This window comes from Neoarius graeffei, chromosome 5 (assembly GCF_027579695.1).
Source record: "Neoarius graeffei isolate fNeoGra1 chromosome 5, fNeoGra1.pri, whole genome shotgun sequence".
NCBI lineage: Eukaryota > Metazoa > Chordata > Actinopteri > Siluriformes > Ariidae > Neoarius > Neoarius graeffei.
The window spans coordinates 102,795,852-102,810,849 of NC_083573.1; the positions used below are offsets into that span (position 1 = coordinate 102,795,852).

At 39.7% G+C, this 14,998-nt stretch overlaps 1 long non-coding RNA gene across 3 annotated transcripts; it reads left to right on the top strand.

Annotated features, from left to right (window-relative positions):
- Window positions 1–7,995: 7,995 nt before the first annotated feature.
- On the top strand, window positions 7,996–12,296 carry LOC132887204 (uncharacterized). Of its 3 annotated transcripts, XR_009654790.1 has the most exons (4): window positions 7,996–8,521; window positions 10,315–11,100; window positions 11,188–11,398; window positions 12,043–12,296. It is a non-coding gene; the product is annotated as an uncharacterized LOC132887204 (long non-coding RNA). The 3 variants fall into 3 exon arrangements; XR_009654791.1 differs by lacking the exon at window positions 10,315–11,100; XR_009654789.1 differs by lacking the exon at window positions 7,996–8,521 and having other exon boundaries at window positions 9,819–11,100.
- Window positions 12,297–14,998: the final 2,702 nt, after the last annotated feature.

The following is a 14,998-nucleotide window of genomic DNA, read 5'->3' on the forward strand; positions in this document are numbered from 1 at the left end:
AGAAGCATCTCTCTCTCTCACACACACACACACACACACACACACACACACAGAGGTTTTCGGCTTTAAATGAATCCAGATTTAAGTTAATAAAGTGTTTACTTACAAAGAAAACCAAGTAATTATTCAGTATTTAGCTGGTAATTAACAACAACCTCATTCTGCCTAAAACCACATATCTGGAAGTCACATTGCACTGAATATAAAACAAAATTAAATTAAATATCTATAAAATGTTCTGATAAAAACATGTTAAACTTTTAATAGCGGAGTTCCCGAGCGGAGCACCATACCTAAGAAAAAACGGTCGATTTTTTGTGGTTTGTCCGTGTACGTGTACCACCAGTCATACACACCACCTAGTGGCCAGTGTTAGTAATTACCAGTCATACACACCGCCTAGTGGCCAATGTTAGTAATTACCAGTCATACACACCGCCTAGTGGCCAGTGTTAGTAACTACCAGTCATGCACATCTCCTAGTGGCCAGTGTTAGTAATTACCAATCATGCACACCGCCTAGTGGCCAGTGTTAGTAACTACCAGTCATACACATCTCCTAGTGGCCAGTGTTAGTAATTACCAATCATGCACACCGCCTAGTGGCCAGTGTTAGTAATTACCACTCATACACACCGCCCAGTGGCCAGTGTTAGTAATTACCAGTCATGCACACCACCTAGTGGCCAGTGCTAGCCAGTAAAGAAATAAAACAAAAGAGACTGGCTATGATATAAGAAAATTCTCCAACCAAGAAAGAGATGGGAGCTCCGCTTTTAGGCAGTGCCTAAATCTATATATTACAGTTTGAACATTTTAACTTACAGCGTGGGCATGCACAGACTGCACGAGCTGTGAACAATGTCACGTATTATAGCATCAGGAAGTGGCCACAGCATACCTGGAAGTTAACGGAAACACAACGGTTGCGCATATAATAATACATAGATTGAGTCACTGCCTAAAAGCGGAGCTCCCATCTGTTTCTGGGTTGTAGAATTTTCTTATATCATAGCCGGCCTCTTTTGTTTTATTTTTCTACATTATAGTTACTATACTGTTTCCTTACGTTACACAAAATGTCGGACGACAACAGTGACAAGTTACTCACTACTATACCGTCCCGGCTACTGCTCTACTGCACGAGCTGTTGGGTTTCCTGTGGTGGCAGGCACGCACACACAGGACCGAAACCATCAGAAAACAACTCGATGGGTTTCTTTATGTCTCCACGCTCTGTGCCTATGGGGCCCCACTCGCGGGGGCCAAAGGAGCTCCACTAATATGGAGATTTAAACTGTAATGACAGATAGGTACGGAAGCGTATTAGGGCCACTTGGAGAAATTTTTTTTTCTAAATTCCGAGATTAAAAGTCGGAAATTTCAAGAAAAAACTCGAAATTCCGAGATTAAAAGTCGAAATTTTCGAGAAAAAAAGTCGAAATTTTCGAGATTAAAAGTCGAAATCTTCGAGAAAAAAGTCGGAATCTTCGAGATTAAAAGTCGAAATCTTCGAGATTAAAAGTCGAAATTTTCGAGATTAAAAGTCGAAATCTTCGAGATTAAAAGTCGAAATTTTCGAGAAAAAAAGTCGAAATTATGACATACAAAGAACGCATGCTCTAACTGCTGCCATGGCAACGAATGGCCACCGGAAAGGGAAGTCGTGGAAACTAAGTGGCTGCCAACCGGCCTGGCCCTGAACATGTGAACTTAGCGACGTTGACTCTGAATGCAAGACACAAGGGATGCAGTTGAAAGGTAAGATTATCATTCTGTTCTGTTTGATGTGACATTGCATTGCGAATATGGTTAAGGGTACGCAATATCAATTAGGATCAGAAGTGACACTTACTACCATGCAGGCTGCATGCTACAACCACAAGGCGTACTGCTAGTTTAGAAACCTGGGGACATGACTCTACCCTTAGTAGCCGATCATGTCCGAGTGATAAACGTTTGTGCGTACAGTGAAACGACACACTTGGTGTCCGTATAATGACTGCAGAAACCCATTTCATCTAGCGAGTGTTGCTAATATTATGCTAACGCCACTACAGTAGGCCTGAGCCTCGTCTGTAGAGCAGAAGGGTTTCCAAGTCACCTCTAATATTTCAGTCTAGAGACATCAAACATATAATTTGCCTCGGCAGGCTAGATGAATAATTCCACTTGTACCTACCTGAAGTGTCATGAGTCCAGGAGTTAAATTCCTATTAAACGTTTTCTGGTGAGATTAGCCCACTGAATTGTTTTCGTTTTGGATTAATTGGCTATGAAAGTAGTTTAATCAAGGAAGATAACGTTAGCCTAAATTTGGGCTCAGCATGGGATGACTTTTGATGTTATCAGGGAAGCCTGTGGGGATAAGATGGAACAGGCATATCTGTCCATACAATGTGATAGTAAAATATTGTGATTTCTACAGAAAGTATCATATGTGAACATTCTGTTATGACTTTTCTCAGTTTAACGCACTGATTTTCATATTTTCCTGTATGAAGTAGTTATCACACATGAAAATTAAATACATGATGTCAGAAGCACTTTGCAAATATTATCTGGTGCTACTCAAATTCTTCAGTGTTATAATTTAATGCACTTGATCTGAGAATTAATAATGTATATATTTATTGTCGATTGATTCCAGCATCATAAACCTAATGACAGATGACCAGCTATGGGAATATCTGCCTTCCTATGGTGACCGACTGGCTGTTTTTGGATACTGCAGACAGAAGGAAAAAGAACCCAGAAGTCACAAGACAAAGGTCTTTGAGCGGCTTGAAGCAAAGATTGCAGGGAAAAAAAGCTGATCGCGTGTCTGAGAGTGAGTGTCAAACCACAGCAAGAAATGCTCAGAAGAATGAGAGAAAAATTGAATTGGGATGGTTGCATTTCAGGAAAGGGGAATTTGTGCAGGTACGAACCAAAAAAGGAGGTGGAACCAGAAAAATGAGTGTTCAGAAGGAAAGTAAAAAATCAGACTTGATTGATAAAGCTGTGCAGTTGTTTTTTCCAGGTGGAAGAAATGCAGACAGGAAGCTCGATGATTTTGACTGTGAGTTAACTGACTTTCAGCAGCATTCACTAGATGTTAGTGTCACCGCCTTGTTGACCACTTTTTTTTTTGTATTTTGTTTTTGAGTTTACTTTACACAATTTAAGTGGCATGAACTTTAAGTGGTATGCTGCAGAGAATTGTGAATACCTGTTGTGTGCTTTAAGAACAACAAAATGCCTTCTAATAATGGATTAGGCCTGCTGTTGTACTGTTGTTGTTTTGTGTGCCTGGGAAGAGTTATCAGCAGAAAATTCCAGTTATCTTTATAAATAATTTCAGATGAGATGTCATGGATTTTAGTCAGAATTACCAATGTATGACTACTTGTTTACATTTCTCATGGCAACCACTGTTTTACTCCATACAGTTGCTGTTTACAAAAAAAATTACTTTTGAAGGCTTTCTTCTGTAAAGATTTTAAGGTGGCATTACAGTTCCAATGAAATTATATAGTTTTGCATTCTTTGTATTGTGATCTTTTAAATATCTGAATAAATAATTCAGTTAAAACTTGTTCGGATTTTGCATTTTTATTCATATTTGCAAATGTTGAATGGCAGAACAAAATAACTTGACTGCTAATACATTTGATGTGAAAATAAGAAGCTACATCTTTTAACCTCCTAGGGCTTAGCGGTCACATGCGTGGACAGCACTTTATGGAAATTCGGAACAAGAATCCACATATGTGGACATACTTTTTCTCTAAAAGTACATCTTATCAAAAGATAATGCTTAGTTTTTATTCTAAATCAGGTTCTAATAAGCCCAAATAGCAAAGAGAAATAAAAAATGCAAGTAAAAAAACAGCTTGGGCCTTAGGAGGTTAAAGCAGGTATTACAAGTAAAAAAACATTTTAATTGGCAATCAGTTAAACTGCAATATTTCAAATTGTGAATAAAATGGGCAAAGGAAAAAACAAAAAGACATCTCTGAAATGGCCTGTGCCTGTTGAGGTATCCACGACCATGGCAACCTTGACATCATGTGTATGTGTATCTTGTTGTGGATGTTACGGGATGCTTGAATACAGTACTATCTCATCTTACAACAGGTGACAAGACCGTGTCCAATAAAATTAATGATTTACACCAAGATCATTGTTTATCAGCTGTCCGAGTGTGAGATACAGGTTAACTGTTTCAAACACATTTGTTAATGACAGATTATGCTCTGACATTAGGTCCACACAAATGTGAAACATCATCACATGGAAAGTCTTTGAACATACACTCTTCAAGGCAGACTTCAACTTTCTCCAGGTCCACATTCTGCAAATAGTCTCTGCCTCCGTACAGCTGAGGGACTGCATGTCATATGGAGGGACGTCCATGAGGTGAACGACAGTTGTGGACTTGATGGACTCTGTGGTCATTCCAAGTCGTTACAACCCCATCAACTTCTTCCTAGAGATCAGACATAATATTCAGTATATAAATTCTGTATTACAGTTTCAGTAACAGTATCCTGATTATTTAAGATGGAGGGGTTGAAATGGTTTCATTTGGGTGGGAGAGGGGGTGGGCACAATACAAACAAACCAGGAGCAGGGGTGTTGAAGTGGGAGGCAAAGTGGGATTCATTATCCAGGACCCAGTAGTAGGGGCCCTGGGCTAGGGATGGGACGTTTTTTTAGGCCGAGGCACTATTGTGTAATGCCATGTGTAACAAATTCTCAGATCAAGTGCATTAAATTATAACACTGAAGAATGAGTAGCACCAGATAATATTTGCAAAGTGCTTCTGACATCATGTATTTAATTTTCATGTGTGATAACACTACTTCATACAGGAAAATATGAAAATCAGTGCGTTAAACTGAGAAAAGTCATAACAGAATGTTCACATATGATACTTTCTGTAGAAATCACAATATTTTACTATCACATTGTATGGACAGATATGCCTGTTCCATCTTATCCCCACAGGCTTCCCTGATAACATCAAAAGTCATCCCATGCTGAGCCCAAATTTAGGCTAACGTTATCTTCCTTGATTAAACTACTTTCATAGCCAATTAATCCAAAACGAAAACAATTCAGTGGGCTAATCTCACCAGAAAACGTTTAATAGGAATTTAACTCCTGGACTCATGACACTTCAGGTAGGTACAAGTGGAATTATTCATCTAGCCTGCCGAGGCAAATTATATGTTTGATGTCTCTAGACTGAAATATTAGAGGTGACTTGGAAACCCTTCTGCTCTACAGACGAGGCTCAGGCCTACTGTAGTGGCGTTAGCATAATATTAGCAACACTCGCTAGATGAAATGGGTTTCTGCAGTCATTATACGGACACCAAGTGTGTCGTTTCACTGTACGCACAAACGTTTATCACTCGGACATGATCGGCTACTAAGGGTAGAGTCATGTCCCCAGGTTTCTAAACTAGCAGTACGCCTTGTGGTTGTAGCATGCAGCCTGCATGGTAGTAAGTGTCACTTCTGATCCTAATTGATATTGCGTACCCTTAACCATATTCGCAATGCAATGTCACATCAAACAGAACAGAATGATAATCTTACCTTTCAACTGCATCCCTTGTGTCTTGCATTCAGAGTCAACGTCGCTAAGTTCACATGTTCAGGGCCAGGCCGGTTGGCAGCCACTTAGTTTCCACGACTTCCCTTTCCGGTGGCCATTCGTTGCCATGGCAGCAGTTAGAGCATGCGTTCTTTGTCATAATTTCGACTTTTTTTCTCGAAAATTTCGACTTTTAATCTCGAAGATTTCGACTTTTAATCTCGAAAATTTCGACTTTTTTTCTCGAAAATTTCGACTTTTAATCTCGAAAATTTCGACTTTTTTTCTCGAAAATTTCGACTTTTAATCTCGGAATTTCGAGTTTTTTCTTGAAATTTCCGACTTTTAATCTCGGAATTTAGAAAAAAAAAATTTCTCCAAGTGGCCCTAATACGCTTCCGTAGATAGGAGTGTGGTTCAGTTAAAGGTTAAACTGGTTTCCGTGGTGAGTAAATACTGGTAGAGCTATACCCTGTCCACACTAGGGATTTTGTACCGATACAAAACTACCGTACTTTCGTACCACAACACCTGTCCACACTAGCAACTATACCGGTACTGTAGCGGTATAACTGTATCGGTACGAAACCCACAAATGTATGGGTTTCGTACCGGTACAGTATCGGTACTGTAGCGCTTCGCTGTAGTGTGGACAGATGAAGCGGCTCTATATCGATACAAATATAATGCGCATGCGCAAAGTCACACACCTCAATCGGTCTTCGCTGAATAAAATAGTGAAGAACAGAGATTCGTTTGTTTCTTTCTCAACTGCCTTGCGCATTTTATACGATTCGACTGAATAAATGACCACCAGAAATACAGACTGTACATTGACAACAAAAAGCACACACACGTTGTTTCATCCGTACGGAAGCCGAGAGAGGCCCTTCATATAATCCTTTTTTTTTTATTCACCTTGTTATCCCGAGATAACAACATAATTCAGGATCTCGAGAAAACAACACAACTAATTTGAGATCTCGAGAAAACAAAACCGTTATTTCGAGATCTCGAGAAAACAAAATTATTTCATGATCTCGAGTAAACAGCTGAGAAATGGTTCATTCAGGTGCGCCAAGAGACTTGTGATATGCTGACTTTGGGGCTATTTCTCATTCTGTATAGACGCAACTCTGGCCATTAGAATGTCTGGAATAATTAATCACCTAATAAGGCAATATTTTGATCAGGGGTTGACACAGGGAGAGATTGCATTAAGTCTTTTAATAAGGGATAATTTCAAAATTAGTCCGCGGCACCTCCGCAGAAGACTGGCCCGGCTTCGTCTCTACCGACGGAGATACAGTGATCCAGCTGAGATCATGAAATAATTGTTTTGTTTACTCGAGATCACGGAATAATTGTTTTGTTTTCTCGAGATCTCGAAATAACGGATGCCATATATTCTCGGAAGGAAGTTACTCGGTAACCATGGAAACATTTCGTGCACACTTATTTCAACTACCGTGAAAGAAAACCGCAAACATTTCTCGCTAGTGTGGACAGATGCACTAAACTGTACCGGTATACTTTGTATCGATACAGTTATACCACTTTCATACCGGTATAAGTGTGAACACAGCACTAGTTTTGGTGTGGGGATGTTCTAAAGCAGCCTGCAAAGCAGCTCATCTAGAATGACGAATCCACACGACTTGCAGTTGCTGCTCTCTAACAGCTCCAATACAGCTAGTCAGCCGTTTGGCCCAGAACACGACACATCGGGAGTTTGTCATTTTCATCTTCGGCTCTGCGTCCATCTTAGAAACTCACTGCGCTCACGACGTCGTTTGCTCTCTGACGTCATTTCCGTGGATTGAGCGGGACAGAAACCGCCCCTCCCCCACCCAGTGTTTTCCTCTGCTCTACACCAAAATCATAGCGGACATACTTTCTTATTTTCAACACAGAATGGCAAAGTTCGCCGAAAAATGAGGGAAATATATAAAGATTTCCAGGTGTTCGGTTGAAATGTTTCCCCTCGTGGGCCAAGTTGCAACAGGAGCCAAACCGTGCAGGCGATATTAAAGCTAAGCTAACGGAGCATGCGCAGGCAGCCTTTTGCCACCACTTTACCATCAGCTGCCCTGTCGCTAGTGTATTGCTGTTTTCTTTCCTTGTCCAGACCGGTTGAATTGATCAGTAGAACTGGTTTCATAAGCCATGCTCGGCATTAATTACTGTTCGCCATCACTTCATCTTCATGCATTTAACTGTGCTGTGGGGAGAGCGGGGAAAGGCCCAGCGCCATTTTTGGATCCCAAATGTTTGTCATGTCTCGTTCAAAATGCTCATTTCATGCTCATTGTCATTTACATCTCTCATCTGTGTTCACTTTGGCTAATGTCAGGAAATGCAAATGTACACACTGGCTGTGAAAAACACTCATTTATGGAGCACTTGCATGTGACGTCACATCCGCTCCAGATTGTAGACAAACGCCATCTTGGCGGTCAAGCGCCATATTTCCGCCGCCTTTCCGACGCTGACTTTCTTTTTTTTTTTTTGCCGAAATATTCAAAAATTACCGTGCCACAATGCCGGATACTTGCATGGCATATAAATGCCACAACAGGAGAGGTCAGAAAACAGGAAGAAAGTTTCATAGGCTGCCACGGGACCTTGACAGGCGCGCAAAATGGATTGCTGCTATCGGAAGTTTGTGTGGATTTATATGTAAATCCACACAAACATATGTTTTTGTTAGAATTGTGGATGTATCGTAAAGGTATTCTATGATGGCTCTCTTTTTTTTGTTTTAATGTCGTGGTCGTGAAAACGCCGTTCGGTAAGCCATAAGGGTCACAAATCTGTAGACCGTTTATTTTAGACATGTATCTAATTATCTGATCCAAACAACAAGAACAAGGCATGGGTACCGACTGGAATGAGCGATCACTGGCGCCTGTGCAGTGACCATTTCATCTCAGGTTCGTCATGTATTTATTTCAGTACATCCATGTGGTTATTTGCAACATAAGTTTATGACTTGCTCTAATAAAAAAATTCCGGGAAGTGGGAGCCTGAGAAAAGAGGGGTGGATTGGGTCTTTAGCGGTGTGGTACGGAAAAAAACAGTAAAGAACTTATAAGAATTTACCACTGTCTTAGTAGTAAATCCTTATAAATATAAGGATCAATCCTTATAAGGACTTAAATATATATGCCATGTATGATTTACTCCTGAAAGTGGCGCTTTTTGCATTATCCTCATGCAAATTTATGAAAATCTAGTGTGTATGAAGTGAACATTGTGCATGGTTTTTACAGATAATGTGTATGATGAATTACACCGTCTTTGTATGCTTCATGTAATGTTTGTAGTTTTAAATTATATTTTACAGTTTAAAATGTATATGCCTTTTATATGTAAATCCACACAAACATATATGTTTTTGTTAGAATTGTGGATGTATCGTAAAGGTATTCTATGATGGCTCTCTGTTTTTTTTTTATGTCGCGGTCGTGAAAACTCCGTCCGGAAAGCCATAAGGGTCACAAATCTGTAGACCGTTTATTTTAGACATATATCTAATTATCTGTGCATTAGAAAAATGAGCCGTGTAGTCCGTCGGTTGAAAGTGATCCATTCTGTACAAGAGTGCAGCAGTATTCAGCTGTGTTGTTGCCCGACAAGATGGCGTCTGTGTACTTTGTTTTGTTCTGGAACAAATTTACGAATTAGAAAACATAATCTCTTCAGAATTGTGCAGGTTAAAAAGTTGGTTTGATCGAAATAAATGATCATTAAATCTATGGGTACATACGGATTTTATATGTGAGTATTTTTGTGTAATATATATGCATAATTGTATATAATAAGCATAATATGCGGGCGGCACGGTGGTGTAGTGGTTAGTGCTGTCGCCTCACAGCAAGAAGGTCCGGGTTCGAGCCATGGCCGGCGAGGGCCTTTCTGTGTGGAGTTTGCATGTTCTCCCCGTGTCCGCGTGGGTTTCCTCCGGGTGCTCCGGTTTCCCCCACAGTCCAAAGACATGCAGGTTAGGTTAACTGGTGACTCTAAATTGACCGTAGGTGTGAATGTGAGTGTGAATGGTTGTCTGTGTCTATGTGTCAGCCCTGTGATGACCTGGCGACTTGTCCAGGGTGTACCCCGCCTTTCGCCCGTAGTCAGCTGGGATAGGCTCCAGCTTGCCTGTGACCCTGTAGAACAGGATAAAGCGGCTAGAGATAATGAGATGAGATTTCTTGGCCTTTCTCTCGCTCTTTCACCACTTCTTTCCTTTTCTTCCTCTGGCAAAACTCTCTCTTCCCGGGTTTCACTTCATCTTTCTCTCCTTGGTTCACTTCTTCTGACATCTTTTTAAAGTGGTGATTGTGTTGTGCTGTTTGAGTTGTTCTCGGTGGAAAAACCCGATAAATATGAAATTATCTGTAGACAAAAATAAGTTCTGTCGGTGCACTCGCGCTTCTAGTTCCTGCCAAAATCAAACAGCCAATCAGAATCGCGAGGGGCGGGGCCGGCTGGGATCCCTGTGTGTCCATTAAACATCAACTCGATGGGCTTCCATATTTTCTTCAGTATGGAGCTCCGCTCGCGTGGGCCGGAAGCTCCGCTATGAACGAACTGCTTCACTGAAACTATAAGCATAATCAAAATCATGCATGCATATTTTAATTTTTTCACACAAATATTTTAATTCTTGCTGTGCACCTGGCACCAGCCACAATTACAAAATAAACTGTATTTAACTTCTTTGTAGGTTTACCCGAACTCCTTCAAAAGATGGAAGATTTGAAGAGATCAGTAGTAACCCATTCCCCTGCTATCAGTAAGGAAAGACAGGAACCCCTTACAGAGTTCATATCAACACCGCCAGTACATGTTCGAGCACAGAACACTCTTTGCTCATCACAGTCTTTGGCAGTGACGCCCACTTCATCTCGGCCTGCGACCGAGTTTGAGAAGTGCTTTCGCAATTATTTTCAGTACCATCTCACTTCAAGTTAGATTGATTGCTGAAGAATTGATAATTATTAATATGTGCAGCACCTAGCTGCTTGGCCTCCAGTGTGGCAAGAGTGCTAACAACCGACAATTCGATTCTAAGGTCGGAAATTTCCACTCTGTGCCCCTCTTTCTCATCTCATCTCATTATCTCTAGCCGCTTTATCCTTCTACAGGGTCGCAGGCAAGCTGGAGCCTATCCCAGCTGACTACGGGCGAAAGGCAGGGTACACCCTGGACAAGTCGCCAGGTCATCACAGGGCTGACACATAGACACAGACAACCATTCACACCTACGGTCAATTTAGAGTCACCAGTTAACCTAACCTGCATGTCTTTGGACTGTGGGGGAAACCGGAGCACCCGGAGGAAACCCACGCGGACACGAGGAGAACATGCAAACTCCGCACAGAAAGGCTCTCGCCGGCCACGGGGCTTGAACCCAGGACCTTCTTGCTGTGAGGCGACAGCGCTAACCACTACAGCACCGTGCCGCCGCCCCTCTTTCTAGATCTCCCAATTATGATTGCATTACCATTATGTAAGTGAAACAAAGTTGAGTGACAATAAACACCAAGCCAATAAGAATATTATGTGAATTTGAATTCTTTTTCTTTTATATTTCCAGGTTGACCTTGGATTTGGGGTGTCTGTAAATGCTTCAGATTTACAGTATGTGAGCAGAGTAGATTTAAGGAAAACTACATATACCATATGTGAAACAGTGTTTTCCTGAACTGAGCTGGCTGATTGTAGTGTAACGGGGAAGAAGTCCAATGCCTTCAAGGATCAAACTGAAAGACCCATGTTGGATGAAAACAAAGTTTCTGTTGTCATATGTACGTATGGTTTTTTATTTACTGACAGAAATACTATAGTTAAAAACAAGATGCAACTCTGTTGAAAAGCACTGAGAAGTCATGTCGAATGTTCCTTAGAAACCAATTTCTTGAACAACATCAGATGACATGCATAATCACATTTTTCATACAAATAAAACAAGAATGGGGCCTCAGACGCTCGGGGGGCAACCATGCTGTGTTAAAGCCATCAAAAGCCTCAAGGTTGTAAGTTCAAACCCATCCAATTCGAATCCCAATCAAGCAAATAAACTAAACATGTGGTAGCCCATGGTAGCCAAGGGTTACGAACATGTACCCAGTGTTTGTGGCTTTTCAATATTGAGTTCCAAGTAATCCAGCTCGATTTTCCCTCCAGTCTAAAATGAGATGGTTGTCTATAAATGCAGATGTTTGCATGGGTTCTTGAGGGTATTGCCCACAGCTTTCCTCGCAAAAAGGCATGCACCAGCCTTCGTCATATAATTGAAATCTTGAGCGCCAAAATGTGTGAAAAAAGTATAGAACAAATCTCTATGCCCAGAAATTGCCTAGATAATTGAATTGACCAAACAAATAAATAAATAACAAACAGGAATGTATGACACTTACTTCTAAAGCTATTTGTCTTTATCTATTTTTAGACTTTGTGAAGAGACTTCATCCAGGGAGTGAAGAAAAGATGATTAAGAAAACCATTGGTGCAAAACTCAACATTTGTCAAAAACTGGAGCGAAGAAAAATACAGAACACGACTTACTTCAGAACAATTTTGCTATGTTTTAATCCAACCATTCCTTTAATTTTTGATCCTTTTTGTATAGCTGTTTTAAAACTTTTATGAAACATTTTCTATTTTCCTGTTGACTATAAATAAATATTCAGATTGCTTTTATCATTAAGTCCAGTCTGCATTTTTATTTTGTGCTATTTCAGTTAATTATTCTTCATTTACTAGGGTTTCATATTTTGGAATAAGCAACCCTCTTTAAGTTTTCTGCACAGAACTGATTTTAGCTCAAGAAAATTGTCATTCAATTATGTATAGAAATGACTGACCAAAATGGGATTGAAAGACTCTTTGAATATGAAGCTCGAGTGATCATAACCAGATAATTAACTGTGTGATATATGCATTACTGCCTAATGAGATTATACTGTAAGTATTTACTAGTACGTGTATACCGAGGTGACAAATTTTAGGGACTGATCAACAGTGCAGCTTGCATGGAAGAATGCCAAAAGAACCTGTAGCAATAGTAGCTGCAGAATTGCTGGGTCTATGGAACTGGTCTAAAGGATCTGCTCTACTGGATTTTTTTTTTCATAGAATGTGCCGATAGAACTTTTTGTTATAGAACTTGGGTACTAAAGTTCTACAGGATTTCCATAGGATTCCTATAGAAGATTTTTAGCAATGAAAGAGGGTAGAAGAGATAATAATAGACAATAAGAACAAAGCAGAATTATTCGCAAGGCCCTTTGTTAAAGTACATATTACAGGGAATTTGAGAGATGCAGAAAAAAAGAGGGAGGGAAGGGACAATAGTTAAAAACACAGAAGCACTTCAGCATAAAAAGGAATATGGAAATACAATTAATATGATGTTTTCAGTGACAATTGAATAAAGTACTGAAGATATCCGGAAAGACAACTCCAGGGAGAGACCAAATAAGCTACTTAATGTTAAAAAATCTTAGTGATAGAAGTAAGGAAATACTACTAAAAATGTATAATAAGATATGGGAAGAAGGAACATTGTCCAATCAATGGAAGGAATCCATAATTGTTCCTATTTGTAAACTGGGTAAAGAGCCAAGCATGGCATCGAGTTATAGACCGATAGCCCTAACATCGCATGCAGGAAAAATTATGGAAAGAATGATTTAAGAAAGGTTAGTTTATTATTTAGAAATCAAAGGTGTAATAAAATGTTATCAAAGTGGATTTAGGAAAGGAAGAAGCACTATAGATCTGTATCTAGAACATGAACTTAGGAAAGCTCAGGTTAATAGAGTGCAGTGGCTGTATTTTTTGGTGTTGAAAAAGCATATGATATGATGTGGAAAGAGGGGTTAATAATTAGGTTACATCAACTGGGGAGAAGAGGGAGAATGTATAAATGGGTTAAAAGTTTTTTTAACTGATATGATCTCAGTAAGAATAGGAAAATAATGTAGTAGGAATTATTTAGTAGAAAATGGAACCCCTCAAGGTAGTATAGTAAGTCCGATATTGTTTTCATATGATAAATGAAATATTTAGTAATGTAGATAGGTCTATTGGGGTCTCAGTGTATGCTAATGATGAAGTAATGTGGAAAAGGGGACGAAATATAGAGTTTATAGTGAAGAAACTACAACAAGCGATAGAGAAAGTAGAGGCATGGGCACAAGAATGGGGGTTTAGATTTGCGGTTGTAAAGACGTGGGTACTTTTTTTTTTACTAAAAAGAAAGTAGATAATCAAATTAGTCTTAAACTATATGGAGAAAACCGAGAAAGAGTAGACTGTTTCAAATATTTAGGGATTTGGTTTGACAAGAAGCTCACTTGGAAAACACATATTGAAAGAATAATAGGAAAATGTAAAAAGACAGAATATTATTAGATGTTTGAGGAGTAGAGAGTGGGGAGCAGATAGATCGGCCTTGAAAGCTATCTATAGAGGTCTAATCCGGTCAGTTCTTGATTATGGATGTATAATATATGAATCGGCATCAAAGACTTTACTTAAAAAATTGGACACGATCCAGAGTCAAGTTTTGAGACTGTGCTGTGGGGCCATAAAGATGACTCCGATACCAGCTCTACAGGTAGAAATGGGTGAAATGTCTTTGGAAAAGTGAAGAACTCAGATAGCACTAATGTACTGGGCAAATTTAAGGGGTCATAACGAAAGTCATCTGGCTGAGAGTGCATTAAAACCATGCCAGGAAAAGGAAAAAGAGCATACAGAGAGTTTTGGTTGGATGATAGAGAATAAGATCAGTGAGTTTGGAATAGCTGATAAAATGGTAAGCCCCAATGTGCCACTCTGTGTTGTCCCACCATGGATTCTAGAAGAAACAAGGGTCGATTTAAATCTGCTAAAGAAGGAGAAAGGGGGAAATATAACCAAAAATGAAGTTGGTAAAAACAAAGATTTTTTACCAACTAAATTAAAAAGATTTAATTTAGTTATATGATAAAAATGACAGTAGGCTATGTTGCATCAGGTCTATATTTTGTGAAATGATGCCGGTGTTTGTATTTGGCATTAATGTACTTTGTACTTGACAGTTGTCGCAGCCTACAGTTCTGTCATAATGAGTGATTAAATTGGATGTTTTCCAGAGAGTGTGTCTGTGTATTCTAAATACAGTGCATCATATCTACTTTGTTAAATGGTTAGTGTTGTTTGGGATGTGTTCTAAGACTTTCAACAGAGAAATGCTGACGCAATTGTCACGGTCAAGTAAACAGGAATTCTGGTTCGTAGGCCCGTGTAGTTTTTATCGGTGATTTGCCATGTTGGAGCGCCATCTACCGACGAATGTTGGCAGCTAACAAAATAGGCCTCCCTGTGATATAGTTTTATTACCACTAGAAAGCAGAGAT